Genomic DNA, 18196 nt, shown 5'->3' with positions numbered 1-18196 from the left:
GTAGGTTCTTTTTGGTTGTGTTTCTATATTGAATGTTTAGGAAAAACTTGGTGCATTTCTTGCAATTCTCCATCCAATTTGCTCTGTTTTTTAGATAAGTGAAACACGATTTTTCATGAATAAGTTCCTCAAACTCCTTTTACTTTGGGTTTAGATTATTCAGTGCTTCTGTAGTACATTCATCAATGTCAGATTTTCTATTTCTGTTGTAAGTCTTTTCTCTGTTGAACGATTTTTGGGGGGATGAAGATTGAATTGAATGGCCTCCCATATGATAAGTGGGTCCGCTCAACCTGTATTGTGCAAGAAAAAATATGTTATGAAGTCCTTAGTTTTTGTTAAGAAAGTTCTGTCAGTCAACAAACCCAGGTAAAAATTGTAATATCCCTGTCCTCGTGGAAAGTATGTCATAGTTATATGGAGGGATATATGTCACGACTTCCTCCGAAGCTGCCTCCTCTCCTTGTTTGGGCAGGCTTCGGCGTTCGTCGTCACCGGCCTTCTAGCCACTGCCACTCCTCATCGCATCATTCCATTTGTTTTGTCTTGTTTTTACACACACCTGGTTCATATCCCCTCATCAGTACCTGTATAAGTATTCCCTCTGCCCCCCATTCCTTTGTGTGTGATTGTTTATTGTGGAGGTGACGATGGCTCGTGGAGCTTTATATATTTGTATCACCGGGATGTTCACCTGTGTGCTTTGTTTTCTCCAGTGTGCCGTTATACCGCACTGTAGTGTTTTACGCATTGCTGCGTACCGCTGTATTTGCCGAATAAACCATTTATTCTGTGATTTACCCTCCTGCGCCTGATTCCATCAAAATCACCCGCTACAATATAAGTTGATGATATGATCACATTCGATCCTCAATCAATACTTTTTTCACTTTTGGCACCATAGAAAAGGATACCAGAAAATAATACATCCGACTAGCTTGATTAAGCCTCCTCCAAGTATATCTTACAAGAACCGTTTTTTTAGCCAATATCAGTCAATTCCAACGCGCCCATAATATTCATAATCTCTTTGAGCACCAGAGGGTGATAGTTGGTAGTATGATTGCCTTTACGGTTCACTGACTTCCTTAAAACTGTGTTGTAGTCCCTTACCATGTTGTTTGTATCTAATTAGATTATTATAAATATTTTCAAAGAAGTTTGGATCGTCATTATTCAGTCCATATACATTTATGAGCCATATCTGTTTATCATCAAGTAATATATTCAAAGCAATCCATCTTCCTTGAGGATCTATTTAAATGGATTGCACTTCAAGATCTAGAATTTCTTTGCCCATGACAGAAATAGATTTTACCATCCCATTCTTTTTCCAAGGCCAGTTCGTCAGAATATATTGAATTACCTTCCTGTAAACAATAAATATGGTAGAACTTTTACTCGCAGAACATTACCACGCAGAACTTTACCTAGTATAACTTTTTTGCAGAACTTTGCCTCGTGTTCGGTGTCACTCAAACTCTACTGTGTTGGAGGGCGTAAGTACATCACATTGAAGGACTTTCTGGTCTTTTAGATATTGGCTACTCAATTAGTAAGAGTTAATACCTGTGATTTGCTGTTGCTTGACTGGTTGGAGGAAAACTCAGAGTACTTCGTCTTCCGTGGTTCACAGACGCTGTCCAGGATCTTGCCATACTCCTCTCTCACCTACAAGGTGCAGAAGAGAGCACTATGAGCAGAGACGGTAGAGAAAGCGAGACATCTCACAGGCTTATTTTCTTTGGTCGAGCGGGGGTGGGGGGGAGGGAATAAGTAGACCAGAACCAGCTGTTATTGGGCAGTTTCCCATTTTAAAAAAGGGTCACGTTCCTGTCTCTGTAAACGGGCATTCCTTCTCTAGTGTGACCATGTTTGAGCATGCGGTAAAGCATGCTCACGCGAGAGAGGGAACGCCCATTTACATAGACAGGAACCTTGACCATTTCTTTCAATGTTAGACTAACCGTTGCCCCCGCACATTGACTCGGTAGCGGTACCCCCTGTATATAGCCTCGCTACTGTTATTTTACTGCTGCTCTTTAAATATTATTATTATACATATATATATTTTTATGTATTCTTTCTTAAAACTGCATTGTTGGTTAAGGGCTTGTAAGTAAGCAATTCAAATGTAAGGTCTACTCCTATTGTATTCGGTGCATGTGACAAATACAATTTGATTTGATTTAAACAGCCTTCATGCAACATCTTCATTATCCACCATATTTGTTATGAGTCCAACAAGCACATATTTGCCTACCCTTAACTGTAGGCCCTACAGTAAACTAAACCCAATCAGTATTCTTTAAACACTTAACAACTCATTTGGAATTCAGCCAAAGTAGTATAACCCAGAGCCATGTATTTAGAGAGTTGGGCCAATGCGGTTTCTGCATTATGATGCATTTACATGACATTGTTAGCTCCCCATTAAAAAAACTATACATCTGAATGTCTAGAATGAGCATAATGATGCATTTACATGACAGTACAACATTCTATGGCAGCCATGTTAGCTCTCCATTAACATTTATGGGGAATATTTAAACAATGCTATGTAACTGAATATCTAGAATTAGAACAATATTCAGAATTCTAAAAGTTGGCCTAACTCTCTAAATATATGGCTCTGGTATAACCTATCGATTAGAAATACAACACATCCATGCTGGACAAGACTGACTCCCCCCAGGCTTTTGTTTTGTCTACAGCAGAGCCGTCCAAAGTGAGGCCCAAAAGCCAAACTTGGTCCTTGACATTTGGTTTGGCCCACCAGAAGCTTCCAGAATGATCTTATGTATTGATGAGCAATGTTATTTAAGGTTTTTTGGTCCGCGGCCCACTACTGAGATTACATTTCATCCCACCAAGCCTAACAGTTTGAACTCCCCTGCATGATGTCCATATTAGGAGTGCTTCAAGGACCCTGGTTGACAGAGTCTTGAGTCGTGATGTACCTGTTTAGAGAGCAGGCAGTGCATGAGGAACACCAGGACCCCCTGCAGACTGTTGAGGATGGTGAACAGGTAAGACATGGCCAGCGTGCTTTCCTCAAACTGGAAACAGCCAAAGATCCACATAGTGCCCAGCACACACAGCTGAGCCACTGCAGTTATGGTGAATGCCCTGCAGGAGGCGACAAACACACACAAAGTCAGATTGAGAGCATTGGTCACAACACATTGTACAGTCAGGCCTGTTTTTTTCCCCACATGTTCTGGCCAGGAAAAACAGTGGTCCTTTGTTATGGGCTATAACACAGCCATGTGTGAGAATGTCAGTTTCTTTGCCGACTCACTTGATTTTGCGGAGGTTGTTGAGATCAGGGTTCAGGCTGGAGAACTTCTGGGCCAACTTCCACACTGTGATGAGGAAGAAAAACACGTTTACCTAGGAGGGGAGAGGGAGATAAGTAGAACTGTAACATGACACAAAACATTGTAAGTAGGACTGATGAAACTATTCCACCTCTGATCTGTGATACACACCATGATAATGATACAGACAGGGCCAAAGAAGCTCCAAATGAATCCATCCTCCAGGTTGAGCCAGCAGCTAAAACACACAATACACACATGAATACACATGAATACCTGATCTCTATAGTACACAACAGACAGAAGGACAGAGAGTCAGACAAATGGATATAGGGAATCCAGTCAGGAGATGACACTATCTGGGATCGATGCAGTGGCAACTCACTGGCGCTCAGTGCCGTATCCTTTGGCGTTGGCGAGGGCAGAGATGGCGACGATGACAGCAGGAACGCCATAGCCCCCCGCCATCATGTAGAGGGGCCTGAAGGTGGTGTTGAAGACCAGGACCACCATCCTGAAGAGCTGCACTCCCTCCAGACACATCCAGCAGAACGCTGCCAGGAAGAAGAAGTGAAGCAGCCCTGCCACCACCACACAGCCAGCCTGAGGAAGAGAGGAGAGAGGGATGAAGAGAAAGGAAATGAAGGGGAGAGAGTGATCGAGAAAACTAAATGTGAAAGAAAGGACAGATACTGTCGAAAGTGATACGATTCACAATACGAGAAGTTACCCACAACAACAACAACAAAAATAACCCCTACCCACATAGACACAGCGCCTATGCCACATGTAAATGTTACACACATTGTCACATCCTCTGACCTCCCACGCCCAGAAAAGCTCAGTAGAGTTTTCCTTATTCAATCTTGTTCCGAGGGCAATTCTGCCTCGAGGGCAGAGCGATTGTGATTGGTTGGATGAAAGCTTACCTGGTTCTCAGTGCGTGAGATGCCGACGAGGAAGATCAGGTTGGCGATGAAGAGGCTGAGACAGAGGTGGAGGTGGATGGTATTGCGGGTGCTCTGGATGGAGCGGATCAGAGGAAGAGACAAAGCAGGGACAGGGACAGGCCCACCCAGGTGATCAGCTGCAGCTGGAATGTGTCCTGGAGGGATGAATGGAGGTGAAGACACACGTCACCATATAGTCACAGCAGTGGAGGCTGCTGAGGGGAGGACGGCTCATAATAATGGCTGGAACGGAGTAAATGGAATGGCATCAAACACATGGAAACCATGTGTTTGATGTATCTGATACCATTCCACCTATTCCCAGCCATTACCACAAGCCCCAATTAAGGTGCCACCAACCTCCTGTCAGTCACAGTGACTGACACAACTTTCATGGATGTGTCTTAATATAGACAACATACCCCTGGATAAACAATAATGGAGCCCTATCTAGCCAGGCAAGACACAGAACAAATTCTCAAAAAAATGTCTTCATGGATTCACTGTTCTCAAATGAATGCAAATGTTTTAAAAAGCCAAACAATCTCCATTTGCACAACTAAATTGCAGAATTACATAGAAAGTGAAATGAAACTATTAGAAAAGGCATTGTTCCTGCTCTATCTTACAGCAGAAGTACAGCTAGACTAATAGAGAAATCCCCCTCACCTTGAACTCAGAGAGCCATAAGAACAGTATCGTGTCCCGTCGGATGTTGGTGGCTATTGCTGTCAAACAAAGAGTCCGCTTAGGCTGCACCTTGATTAGAAGCTTTTATTAATATCACAAGTTTACAGCATAAATTACAGACCCGCGGTGTCTGGAGAAGCACCGTCCCAAATTAATCTGAATGTTTCTGCCGCCTCTTTGTCTAGCTCCTACTTATAAACAATGGCAAAAATGGGTTGCTCCCTCTTTCGTCCAATCACCGGTCTCCCCTGGGGCGTCACCCTACAAACGGCTACATTTGAACTAAGATAAACATCCTCTGGTTCCATTAAGAAAGTCATAATCTTTAATACACTACATTTCCCCCCTTCCAGACTAACTAAAAGTCTCGAAAACAAACAGAATAGGATTATGACTAGTAACAATTTATCTTATTGAGTATCTTTAACATTAAACCAAAAAAACATTTTTCTCTAGAGTGTAAATACCTTTCTATGAAATAGGAACAAATGTTTATGAAGTGTGAATACATTTATTATGAAATATGAACAAATCTTTATGGAGTGTGAGAGCGAAAAACTGTCCGGCAGCCATCTTTCCAGATATCCATCCATCAATCAAGACAGTAAAATTCTCTCACGGTTCCTCTGCCCCAGGCAACCACCTAGATACTCCAGATAAACTCATAAATCCCTATCAATGCATTTGAAACTATGATGCAATTAAATACACATGTAAGCCCCTGCAAACAAAATCCTATCCAAAAAATGTCCACTCTAAGGCTGGTCAACCCATTGGACCCTACAGTGGACCTCTCCCTGCCTAGACTCCATGTCCCTAAGCATCAACGAAATAAACAAAAACATCTAAGATCCCCACATGTATCCAATAACATCAAATATCATTCTACAAAAATTAATACCTAAGAATATGACACAAATTATGTATTACACATGCAAATATGTCTATATTTCATTGCAGACACTGGAATGTAGTCCACTACACTTCATCTCCCCGTAGTCTCGACTTCCAATGGATTGTTGATGATGGAATGGGAATCTTTCCACACCCTCCTTGTTTCATCTCCTCCAGTCATTGTCCTTTCACATTGTCCCTTCATATTGTCCTTGTTTGAGTATTTCAATCTCCACATGTTCCCCCAAATGCTTCTGGAAGAAAAGAAAAGACCAAACAGTATCTTTTGCAAAACAACCCTTTCAAATTAAACATCAATATCAACTAAGAATATAAAAATTATATATAAATGATTTATGAATCAATATACATGATAGAATAATGAACTAGGATAATTATTCATTCATACACTTCCCCCCTTTGATTCATAAAATCATACTAAAATCACCCTAATATTGAAAAAAAAAATGAAAAATGATCAAAAAGGATATTTATCCATTAATACTCCATCCAGACCCCCTTGTCCATCTTCATCCAGATCAGGAACAGTCAACAACGGCATCTGAGTGTTGTCTCCAGGCATCACTATTCCAACCTATCTTAATATCATAGCTTTCTCAAAGGTCAGTAACAAATTACAAACATCACACACAGTGTTATCAAACCTGCTATTAAAATGTAATCCATCACTGCTCCTACTGGCCTAACTGATCTTGCAACCAAGACTTCGCTGACCATCCAGCTCCTTCAGATCTACCAAATGCATCCCTTATATTCTTCAATGCATATATAACCCTAGTGATAATATCTGAACTATCTGGACTCAAAGTATAACTAACATTATCAATATGATCTTCCCAAATGTTACACCATACCATGGAAAAAGTCCCTCCTTCTCCCTTAGATTTATCCTTCAATGATAGGCTTGAAGACTATGACATGTCGCCATGTCTCTTTTCACCCTATTTTCAACCCTAGATTTATCTGTGTCCGGTGCTACCACTCTTATAATGGTAGAAACCTCATATGGAAGCTTCAACGTTGACCTTTAACAACATCCTATCCATCCATAGGGTAAGAATATATATGCTTTATCACCACAAACCCTCAAAATATCTCTAAAATTTCCCATAGTCACATTGTCAGGCAAAAGCTAATCTTTTAACCATCAAAGTCCTGCTCTTCTTACTAACTGGAACATAAAAATTACATTATATTTCTCATTACTACCCTTAAGGTCATGCATACCCAAAGTTATCATATAATCATCACAATCTGATATTCCCATAAACATACCCCTTACATCATATGTTTTATTAGAACAAAACAACTTTTAGCCCTCAATGGTTTCACCTCCAATGCTTCAGGGTTCGCTGTTACCTGATTTTTCTTCCCATTTAACAAATTCCCAGAGTGTAATTCATTTAACCAAGAACACTTAAACCTAGGCTTAAACAAATGTTTTGACAACGACATTATTTTATCTGTTACTGATTGTTGCTGATACAACAGCCATGACCCTGAGTCCTTCTTGCTACCCCCTTTAATTTCAGAAAAGTTGTTGTCGGTGTCGGTGTCATACTTCCTACATTTGCTATTGCCATCGTATCATTAATCCCTTTCAAAGTTACCATTAAAGTAGTTGATTTAGTTGATGTATTAACACTCTTAACTACTTCTAGCGGGAAAGTTACCGATATCCTCTGTGTATTATCTACTGTTGGAGTGACTACTGTAATCTACTCCTCCTGAAGTCCTTTGGTGACTGTGGAAGCTTCAACAGATTTCACATCTTCCATTTCAAGCGTTACTTTACGAATTACATAGCCTTTTAACCAATAATTCTTAACCGGAACAAATTTTAAGGCTTGCACTAGATAAGTACACATATATTCTCCCTGATCTTTCTCTGTAACATTACGCAAAATAAGTGAACAGTCACTCATAACCCTCTTCCACTTCATATCGTTGTACAAAATATACTTCCTTTGACTAGGTGCAACAGCTTCTACATCTGGTCCTGATAACAATACTTCTTCTCCATAATTATCTCTCCATGTGGGAGGAACGTCCCCATCCTAACCCTAATAACAGTCTTTTCCTCTAAAATTGGTGCTGGAGCTATTGGTTCCCTTATAATCAAATGCGATATATTCATGGCTTTAATAACTATCAATGTTGAAAGAGTTAAATTGCTTCTCACTGTTGTTTTAATAGACTGAAGTGTTGATGTCCTTATTGTTACTTCATCTAATTTCCCCAAAGCTTTGAACTCTTTGCTTGTACTTCCATCTATCACCACTAGTGTCACTTTTTCAACTCTCAGTCCTACCTCTAATCCCTGACTTTCAAACTTTTGATTATAAAAAATACACCTACAATTACCTTGATCTTCCTACTCTAAAATGTCCTTCACCACTGTTCTCTCTCTTACTACTAACTTTGAAACTTAGCTTACTGTCTTAGAATTCCTTCAACCCTAGTTCTCCTAACTTTTTAATCTAATCTTTTCTCCTAACCTTTAAAAACCTTTTCCACTGATTTATTCACAAAATCCCTTTACCACCAATTTTTAGGATATGTGATTGGGAAGTCCCCACATGCTTCTGACTTCTTTACACACAGACTTGGCAAACGACTAAACACCTTTTAGCCTAGCCTGAAATCTCTTGGTGTAAGAATGTAACCCAGAATAACAGTCACCTCTTTTAACTTTATTTTTCAGACAGATTGTCTAATAGGCAGTCTAATAGATTATCATTCTTCCTATGATATTATCTTTTTAAGCAAATATGATTCCCAAAAACCCTATTCTTTTTAAAATCTTCTACCAGACAGCCGTCTAGTGTACGTCTTATTGTACAGTTCAATTTACACAATGCATCTCTTTCCAACAATGCAATAGGTATATGTTCTAATATTAGTATGTCTATTTTAATTTCTCTTTGATTTTTATAGCAGAGCTCAATTGGTTCCTTAAGAGTAATTAGCTGTTTTACTACCTCAAATCCCTATCCTAATTAGTTAATTTTACATAGTGAGATGTTTAACCTCTTTAGGCTGAACACAGATACGTTTTTCCACTATTCACCTCTCCTAGTCCTTTGTTTTTACTTCAATTGTTAGATATTTTCTCTTCTTCTCTAATCGGTGCTATCAGCTGACACCCCCCTTCGTATCTTCTAGGCACTCTAGAATCCTTAGGGTTCACCTGGAGAACAGGTGATCTTGACTGGCCCCTGTATCTTCCTTAAAAATGTTCTCTGTTGTTTCCTCCTGACTTGTTGCACTCACAGGTAAAGTGACCAATCTGTCCACAATTATAACACTCTTCTGAAAGTTGCTGGAAGTGTAGCTGAAATCTTCCTCCTCCTTCTAAGCCTTCTCGTCCTCTTCCTCTCCAATTCTGTGTCTGTCCAGAAACTGGCTGTGGATATGGAACACCTGGTACCCCCCTTGGTGGCTGGTACAATTGCATTTGATCTTGTTCAGTTGAAGCTGTAACAGTGATTGTTGATTTGGTTCACTCTGATTCTTCATAACCAAAGCTTCTCTTCTCCTTCTCCACCAGTTGTATGATTGAGTTTTTTTTTTGAGAGTTTCTTCGTCCTGTTCTTTTCTTGCTGTTGACATATCAGGATTCTTCAAAAGCTTATATTCTAAGTTCTGTCCTCGACATATCATCTTCCATCATCTTCTTACTATTGGCCTTTCCTTGACCTCAATGTATTCTTCTCCTCCAATGCTTGGGATTATTTTCTCAGCAGGTTTTCTCCTTCTGTATCTTCTCTTCTTGAGTTGTTCATCCAGTTGTGTTACTTCTTCTAAACTATTCGCTTTATCCAGGCATGATAAGCATCGGTCTATATCTTCTTCTATTTCTTCTGTGCCAGTCCTTGTAGGACAACCTCCTTTTGAATACACAGCACCTTTAGTCTCCTCTTTATCACTGTCTTCATCTGAACTCGAATCTCTTGTATCCTTCTTCCTTCAACTTCCATCAGAGATCAAATCTCTAGTATCCTTCTTTCCTCTCTTGCCAACTTCCTTCTGATCACAGAGTCATATCCACCCATGATCTCTTCTCAATCACTCTGTCTTCATCTTCATCATCTTCTTCAAGTTCCATCTTCCTTAACCTCACTCTTCTCTTCCAGACATCTCATTTTCTTCCTTCTGGAGTTTTGGATTCATCTTTATCGTCGTTTCTGCTTGTCCTCTATCTATTATTCGTTCATCTTCATCTCTGATGCAACAATCACCCTGCTGGATGATCACTGGAAGCTGAGGATAAACATCCCTAAGCTCTACTTCCTTCTCGTAAGGTGGGTGTCTTTTTGCTGAATCCGTATGTGAGAAAGGTGTACTAACTTCTGCCATTAGTTTTTCTGTCGCCTTTCCTTCCTTTAGCATTTTCCTCTATACCTTTATCTTATCGCTGGAATCTTTTATCAGTTTTTGTTTGAGAATGAAGGGCAACTTTTGTTTCATTTGCCGGATAACCTAACACTACTTTAGTTAAAGGATTACTATTTTGTACTATATCAACCGGTGTAATGACTTTCATAGCCTTGATGTCGTTTTTCCCCATTGTAACAACCCTTTTATATTCGTTTATCGTGAATTATTTTATTTTAGACTATATAGCCTATGGCTTCCCCCCTTTAATTATTAATATAAACCAAACAACCCAAAAAAAAAATCAACCAATAAAAATATGAATATGAAAAAATTCTATTACATTTTTTTATTCAAAAACCATTTCTAATTAAAATAAAAAATCTATTAAAAAATCAATTAAAAATTATGAATAATTAAAACCAATGTTTTATTTCTATATCATATCTTACCTATTTATATGTTCTAATATTAGTGGTGGTTATCTTACCACAACCCATCAGGAAAGTAAATGTAAGTTAGTCAACTTCAAAACAATCCCAAAAACAAAGCCTTCTAACCTTACAACACTACAATTCCCATAAACCCCCTTGCTCTATAAGCACCTAATTATCTTAATTTTACCGAATAATGTCAGTACTCGATTCCCAACACAACTCCAATCAACCCAAGTGATGAACATAGCCTCCAAAATGCAATTTTTAATGAATCAGTATTTGCCAAGCCTATGTGAAATTGTCATAACATCAAATATCCTGTAGGGGAAGATTTTGTAACCAGACCAGTACCAAAACCTTTTTGACTTGATCCTCTGTCGCGTCACGTGACGTGTACGTCAGCACCCCCTGTCTTTCTCTCTCTCTCTCCATTGTTCCTCTCATATGACAAAAGAACAGAGAAACAGAAAAAGATTTTAGTAGTTAATGCAATACTGAGTTACTTCAACCATATTCAATATTCCTTCGTTCACATTCGCTCTAAGACTAAACTCAGGACTAAATAGATCGCTCAAAAACATTTTTATTTTATTTTAATCCGTCATTTAATTTATTATAATCCATCAACATATATCTAATTTATAAATTCACTACATCCCAACAAATAGTTTCATTTTCAAACAACAGTCACTTTAACGATTAGAAGATTCGTGTCCAAATCTCTCTTGTCTGTGGCTATTTCTCTGTCTCCCCCTGCAGCGCGCAGCCCCACAGAAATATGACACTTTACCCACAATCCCGTGTTGTAGTTTTAGCCAATCCCCTCGTGTTGTAGTTTTAGCGCCGTAAAATCAAGCGCATGCGCAAATCCATTTAACAATACGATTGCCCAACAATAGAACGGCAGCATTCTACCTCAGTTCTCTATTTTACACTTATAGTCAGACAATAACACTTAACAGAGCTCACATTTGCGTAGAACTCTGAATTCCACACACACAAACACATTTAAGAGGGTTAGTCCATCGCAATGGGACCTCTAAGGACACCAGTTAGCATGTAGCATGCAACACAATTAGCATTTAGCCTTAGCATTTAGCATTAGCCGCTATGTACAATATGGCCTGAACCAGCATTTAGCATTAGCATTAGCATTTATCATGTGGCGTCCAACGTAACCAGAAACCCTGCATTGTGCCTAAATTATTTTCCTTGTTTCTTCTAACTTTATGCTGCCGTGAGTTATGGATATTATATGAGCGGTTAACCCCCAAGCAGATACCCCGTCGGCTACAAGATGAGAATAACTTACAATATAACCGTCCACCTCATAGTTCCCAGAACTAACCTGAAACACCGAATGCATAATCAGGATTTATGGCCCATCCTATATGATGGCCCCCCTGGGGTCTTTATCAGATTCACAATGCCCTAATGTATACGTATTCCTGCCTTTATTCACTACCAATCCATTGTTCTAGATTTCCTATTATTTACCGTTTACCAATGCAACCCAATTTTAGAATAATTATTACAGACTCCTAGTCGACCGCAATAACACCACATCAACAACGACCCAAGTAATTTTAATGGTACACCCTTCCCATCCCCTTAATGAGCCATCGAAAGAACTAATGCCCAAATTGTGTGAGAAATCTCACCTTTAAAGCCGGCTTGAGCAGTAGTCAACTCGCGACTCAGGAAGGGAACCAAGAACGATGCAATCAGTATCTCAGCGGAGCCTCCATTCTATCGTGTCCCGTCGGATGTTGGTGGCTATTGCTGTCAAACAAAGAGTCCGCTTAGGCTGCACCTTGATTAGAAGCTTTTATTAATATCACAAGTTTACAGCATAAGTTACAGACCTGCGGTGTCTGGAGAAGCACCGTCCCAAATTAATCTGAATGCTTCTGCCGCCTCTTTGTCTAGCTCCTACTTATAAACAATGGCAAAAATGGGTTGCTCCCTCTTTCGTCCAATCACCGGTCTCCCCTGGGGCGTCACCCTACAAACGGCTACATTTGAACTAAGATAAACATCCTCTGGTTCCATTAAGAAAGTCATAATCTTTAATACACTACAACAGCAAAGCTGCTGAGATGGTAGCAGGAGCACACGGTGTGGGTGGCATTGGACTGCACCAGGAAACAGCCTCGATCAGACCAGGTCCCGTCTCCCAACTCAGCATCCCAGTACACACAGGTGTAGTTCCCTTCATCTGACTGGGAAACAACATTCATAAATACCATAGAAGATAAGTAAAAAAACAATGTTCAATGTATTCGAGGGACAAACAAGAGGCTGACATTTCGGTGTGTCAGACACTTTTCTTAGACCTAGTGCATCATATGAAGAAGTTTTGATACTGCTGAATTCACATAGACCGTTGTAATGGGATAGAGGGGTAATGATTATGCTCCTCACCTCCTTCAAATGGGCGAAGGTGAATATGACTGGCTTCTTGAGAAATGTGGTGTTCTTGTTACTAACGGTAGCCGTCACCACTTTGGAGTTGATCTGGAAGCTGTGGCCCTCCTGTGCCTTCAGCCCTGAGAAGGAATGGTTGGTGGATGTCTCCAGACCCTTATAGCTGAGCAGGGACACTGTCGCAAATCCTGAGAAAGCATATAAAATCAAATCAAATGTTATTCGTCACATACACGTGTTTAGCAGATGTTATTGCGGGTGTAGCGAAATGCTTGTACTTCTAGCTCCGACAGTGCAGTAATATCTAACAGGTAATATCTAACAATTTCACAACATATACCCTATACACACAAATCTAGTAAGAAATGGAATTTAAGAATATATACATATATGGACAAGCAATGACTGTAACGATTCCGGCAGTCTGAGTCGGTTCCTGTCTGTGTATTAGTTTTTCTGCTCGGGATCTCCAGTTTCCCGAGGGTTCTGGAACGCTCCCTGCCTGGTTGCCGGGCTACGTTGCTAGGCGGGAGCTCTCCTGATTTCCACACCTGCATTCCATCAGCAATCTGCACACCTGGCCCTGATCATCACCTTCATAAGCTCTGACCTGACATCCATTCCCTGCCGGATCGTTAGCCATGAACAGTATGTTTGTCCGTGTATCAGCCTTGGAACTTCTAGCGTTAGTTTTGTTGTTTTGCACCTTTTTGACTTGCTGTATACTTACCTCCGTTTTGTTCTATCTGCAGTCACTCACCCGGAACCTTCACCCAACCTCTGCCTGATGGTCGGCGGCTGCCGAGCCATTACTGGACCTACCACTGCACCCTCAACAACCCATCCACGCCACCCGCTCTGTTCCCTGGATTATTCAGCCTCACTCGTGGATCTATTAAATAAACACTCACCTTTGTTTCAATTTACCTTGTCCTGGTCTGCTTCTGGGTTCTGGCTTAGTAAACCGTGACAGAACGATCCGGCCAGTAATGAACCCAGCGGACCTGGACTCTGTTCCGCCATGCCATTACCCATCAGGAGAAGATGTTGGGCCATCATAGCACGGAGCTACAGGAGATCGCGTTGGCAGTTCGGAACCTTTCTACCGGTCTGACGGAGGTCCAGAACCAGCGCAAGTTTCCGGTGGAGGATCCACTACCGGTTTCACCCATCTCGCCTGCCGCTTCTGGAGCTGTGTCCTTCCGTGAGCCCAAGGTTCCGACGCCGGATAAATATGAGGGGGAGCTGGGAAGATGCCGTTCTTTCCTTATGCAGTGTGGGTTAGTGTTCGATCTACAGCCCTACTCTTATGCCACAGACAAGGCTAGGATAGCCTTTGTGATTGAGTTGCTGCGTGGTCGAGCGCTGGAGTGGGCTTCAGCCGTTTGGGAACGACAAGACCCCTGCATGGCTTCATACCAGGGGTTCACGGCCGAGATGAGGAAGCTCTTCGACCATTCCGTCCGAGGGAGGGACGCAGCTAGGCGCCTGTTTTCGCTTCACCAAGGAACTCGCAGCGTGGCCGACTTCGTGATCGAGTTCAAGACGTTGGCTGTGGAGAGTGGGTGGAATGAGGAGTCTCTGCAAGCGGCCTTTTACCAGGGTCTGTCGGAGCAGCTCAAGGATGAGTTGATCTCCTATCTGGAGCCTAGTGACCTGGACAGCTTGGTAGCCTTGTCTATTCGGGTGGATAATCGAGTCCGAGAGCGAAGGAGGGAGAAGCAATGGTTTCCGTCCAATCGATCAGCTTCTCAGGTTCCAGTCGGGTCGGGGATTGGACCAGAATACGTCGATCATCGTCCACCACACAGGATTAGTGGAGAGGTCCTGTCTCCCGATTCTGAACCAATGCAAGTAGGGCGGCACGGGTTAACCAAGGAGGAACGCCAACTCAGACGTAGGGACTAACTGTTGCCTCTACTGTGGTGGTTCGGGACATTACCTCGCCACCTGTTCCCGGCGGTCGTCAAACTGCGCGGCTCGCTAAAGTTGGGAGGACTTTTAGCGAGCCAGTTTCGACCTCTCAATACCTCTGTCAGACCCCGTTTCCCGGCTACCCTTATGAACAGGAATCAGAGCTTAGCGATTAACGCTTTTATCGATTCAGGTGCCGATGGAAGCTTTCTTGATGCCGAGTTGGTGGAACAGCTGGGGCTTTCCAAGGAGCAATTGCCGGAAGCCATTGAAGCGACCACTCTGAACGGCAGTAGTCTGGCACGTATCACGATGAGGACTGAACCGGTTAAGATGCTGTTGTCGGGGAATCATTCGAGATGATTTCATTCTTCATTCTGCCGTCTTCCCATGTTCCTCTGGTCCTTGGATACCCCTGGCTGAAGGAACACAATCCCACGTTCGATTGGGTGACGGGCAAGGTAACGAGTTGGAGCCTTGATTGTCATGCTAACTGTCTCAAGACTGCCTGTCCCCATTCGGTTCCCAGTCAGGTGATTGAGGCTAAACCCCCAGATTTGTCCCTGGTTCCCGAGACATATCACGATTTGGGGGAAGTGTTCAGTAAGCAGAAGGCTCTGTCACTCCCTCCCCACCGACCATATGATTGTGCCATCAACCTGTTCCCTGGAGCTGTCTACCCCAAGGGAAGGTTATACAGTATCTCCCGACCTGAACGTGAGGCTTTGGAGACCTACATCAAGGAGTCCCTAGCTGCTGGTCTCGTTCGTCCCTCGTCATCACCCCTGGGGGCAGGATTCTTCTTTGTGGGTAAGAAGGATGGCTCTCTTCGACCGTGTATTGATTATCGGGGGTTGAATGACATCACGGTCAAGAACAAGTATCCCCTGCCCTTGATGAGCTCTGCCTTCGACTCCTTACAGGGAACTACGATGTGGGCAACCGGGAGCTTCTCGCGGTGAAACTTGCCTTGGAGGAGTGGCGCCACTGGTTGGAGGGGGCGGAGCAACCGTTTATTGTCTGGACTGACCACAAGAATCTTGCTTACGTGCAATCGGCTAGACGTCTCAACTCCCGTCAGGCCAGGTGGGCGTTGTTTTTCGGACGATTCAATTTTTCCCTGACGTTCCGACCTGGATCTAAGAACGGCAAGGCGGACGCCTTGTCCCGGATGTTCTCCAAGACGGAAGAGAGTGGGTCCAAGACCGAGACAATCTCTCCCCGGAACTGCGTCGTGGGAGCAGTTACGTGGAAGATTGAGGAGGAGGTGATGGCGGCCCTTCGGACGCAGCCCGGTCCCGGTAACGGTCCACCCGGTCGGTTGTTTGTGCCTGAGTCGGTTCGTCCTGCTGTCCTCAAATGGTCCCACGCCAGCAAGATGGCTTGTCACCCTGGCGTGGCTCGGACGATGGCGTTTCTTCGCAGACGTTTTTGGTGGCCTGCCATGGCCGAGGATACTCGGGTTTTGTTGCTGCCTGCCCAGTGTGTGCGCAGAATAAGAGTACCAATCGGCCCAGCTCTGGACTACTTCACCCTCTTCCTATTCCCCGGCGACCATGGTCGCATCTGGCCCTGGACTTTGTCACTGGGTTGCCCGCTTCTGAGGGGAACACGGTCGTTCTGACTATCGTGGACAGATTCAGCAAGTTCGCCCCACTTTGTGCCTATTGCCAAGCTTCCCTCTGCCTCGGAGACGTCCGAGATCCTGGTTAGGGAGGTTTTCAGGGTCCACGGTTTGCCCAGTGATATCGTTTCCGACCGTGGCCCTCAGTTTACCTCTGCTGTCTGGAAGTCCTTCTGTTTGGCCATTGGAGCTACAGTCAGTCTCACATCTGGTTTTCACCCCCAATCTAATGGTCAGGCGGAGAGAGCCAACCAGAAGATGGAATCCACGCTACGCTGCCTTGTCTCTTCCAACCCCACCTCCTGGGTCTCTCAGTTGCCTTGGGTTGAGTATGCCCACAATACTCTCCCTACATCTGCCACTGGGATGTCTCCCTTCCAGTGCCTGTATGGCTACCAACCTCCCTTGTTCCCTTCTCAGGAGAAGGAGCTCTCAGTGCCCTCTGTTCAGGCCCATATTCGCCGTTGCCACCGGACCTGGCATCGGGCCAGAAAGGCACTCCTTAGAGTTTCGGACCGGTATCAGCTCCAGGCGAATCGTCGCCGGATCCCCGCTCCCACCTATACCATCGGAGATAGGGTCTGGTTGGCCACACGGGATCTTCCTTTACGGACTGAGTCTAGGAAGTTGTTACCGAAGTTCATTGGTCCGTTTGTGGTGGAGAAGGTGATCAATCCGGTGGCAGTTCGACTCAAACTACCGAGGACGCTCAGAGTCCATCCCACCTTTCATGTCTCCTGCCTCAAGCCTGTTTTCCTCAGTCCTCTGTTGCCTCCTCCGCCTCCTCCTCCTCCTCCTCGGATGATCGGAGGTGGTCCTGCCTACACGGTGCGACGCATCATGGATTCCAGACGGCGGGGCCGGGGTTTCCAGTATCTCGTGGACTGGGAGGGGTATGGTCCTGAAGAGAGGAGTTGGATTCCGCGGCGACAGATCCTAGATGCTGACCTCATTCGTGACTTCTACCGCCTCCATCCTGGCGCTCCGGGAGTCCGCCCGGTGGCGTTCGGCGGAGGGGGTACTGTAACGATTCCGGCAGTCTGAGTCGGTTCCTGTCTGTGTATTAGTTTTTCTGCTCGGGATCTCCAGTTTCCCGAGGGTTCTGGAACGCTCCCTGCCTGGTTGCCGGGCTACGTTGCTAGGCGGGAGCTCTCCTGATTTCCACACCTGCATTCCATCAGCAATCTGCACACCTGGCCCTGATCATCACCTTCATAAGCTCTGACCTGACATCCATTCCCTGCCGGATCGTTAGCCATGAACAGTATGTTTGTCCGTGTATCAGCCTTGGAACTTCTAGCGTTAGTTTTGTTGTTTTGCACCTTTTTGACTTGCTGTATACTTACCTCCGTTTTGTTCTATCTGCAGTCACTCACCCGGAACCTTCACCCAACCTCTGCCTGATGGTCGGCGGCTGCCGAGCCATTACTGGACCTACCACTGCACCCTCAACAACCCATCCACGCCACCCGCTCTGTTCCCTGGATTATTCAGCCTCACTCGTGGATCTATTAAATAAACACTCACCTTTGTTTCAATTTA

At 43.6% G+C, this 18196-nt stretch overlaps 1 pseudogene; it reads right to left on the bottom strand.

Annotated features, from left to right (window-relative positions):
* Positions 1-798: 798 nt before the first annotated feature.
* LOC121551810 overlaps positions 799-18196 on the bottom strand; it is a 37999-nt pseudogene continuing 20601 nt past the window's right edge.

Source organism: Coregonus clupeaformis, chromosome 35 (genome assembly GCF_020615455.1).
Source record: "Coregonus clupeaformis isolate EN_2021a chromosome 35, ASM2061545v1, whole genome shotgun sequence".
NCBI classification, from domain to species: Eukaryota; Metazoa; Chordata; class Actinopteri; order Salmoniformes; family Salmonidae; genus Coregonus; species Coregonus clupeaformis.
This window is presented reverse-complemented; position numbering and strand designations above follow the sequence as displayed.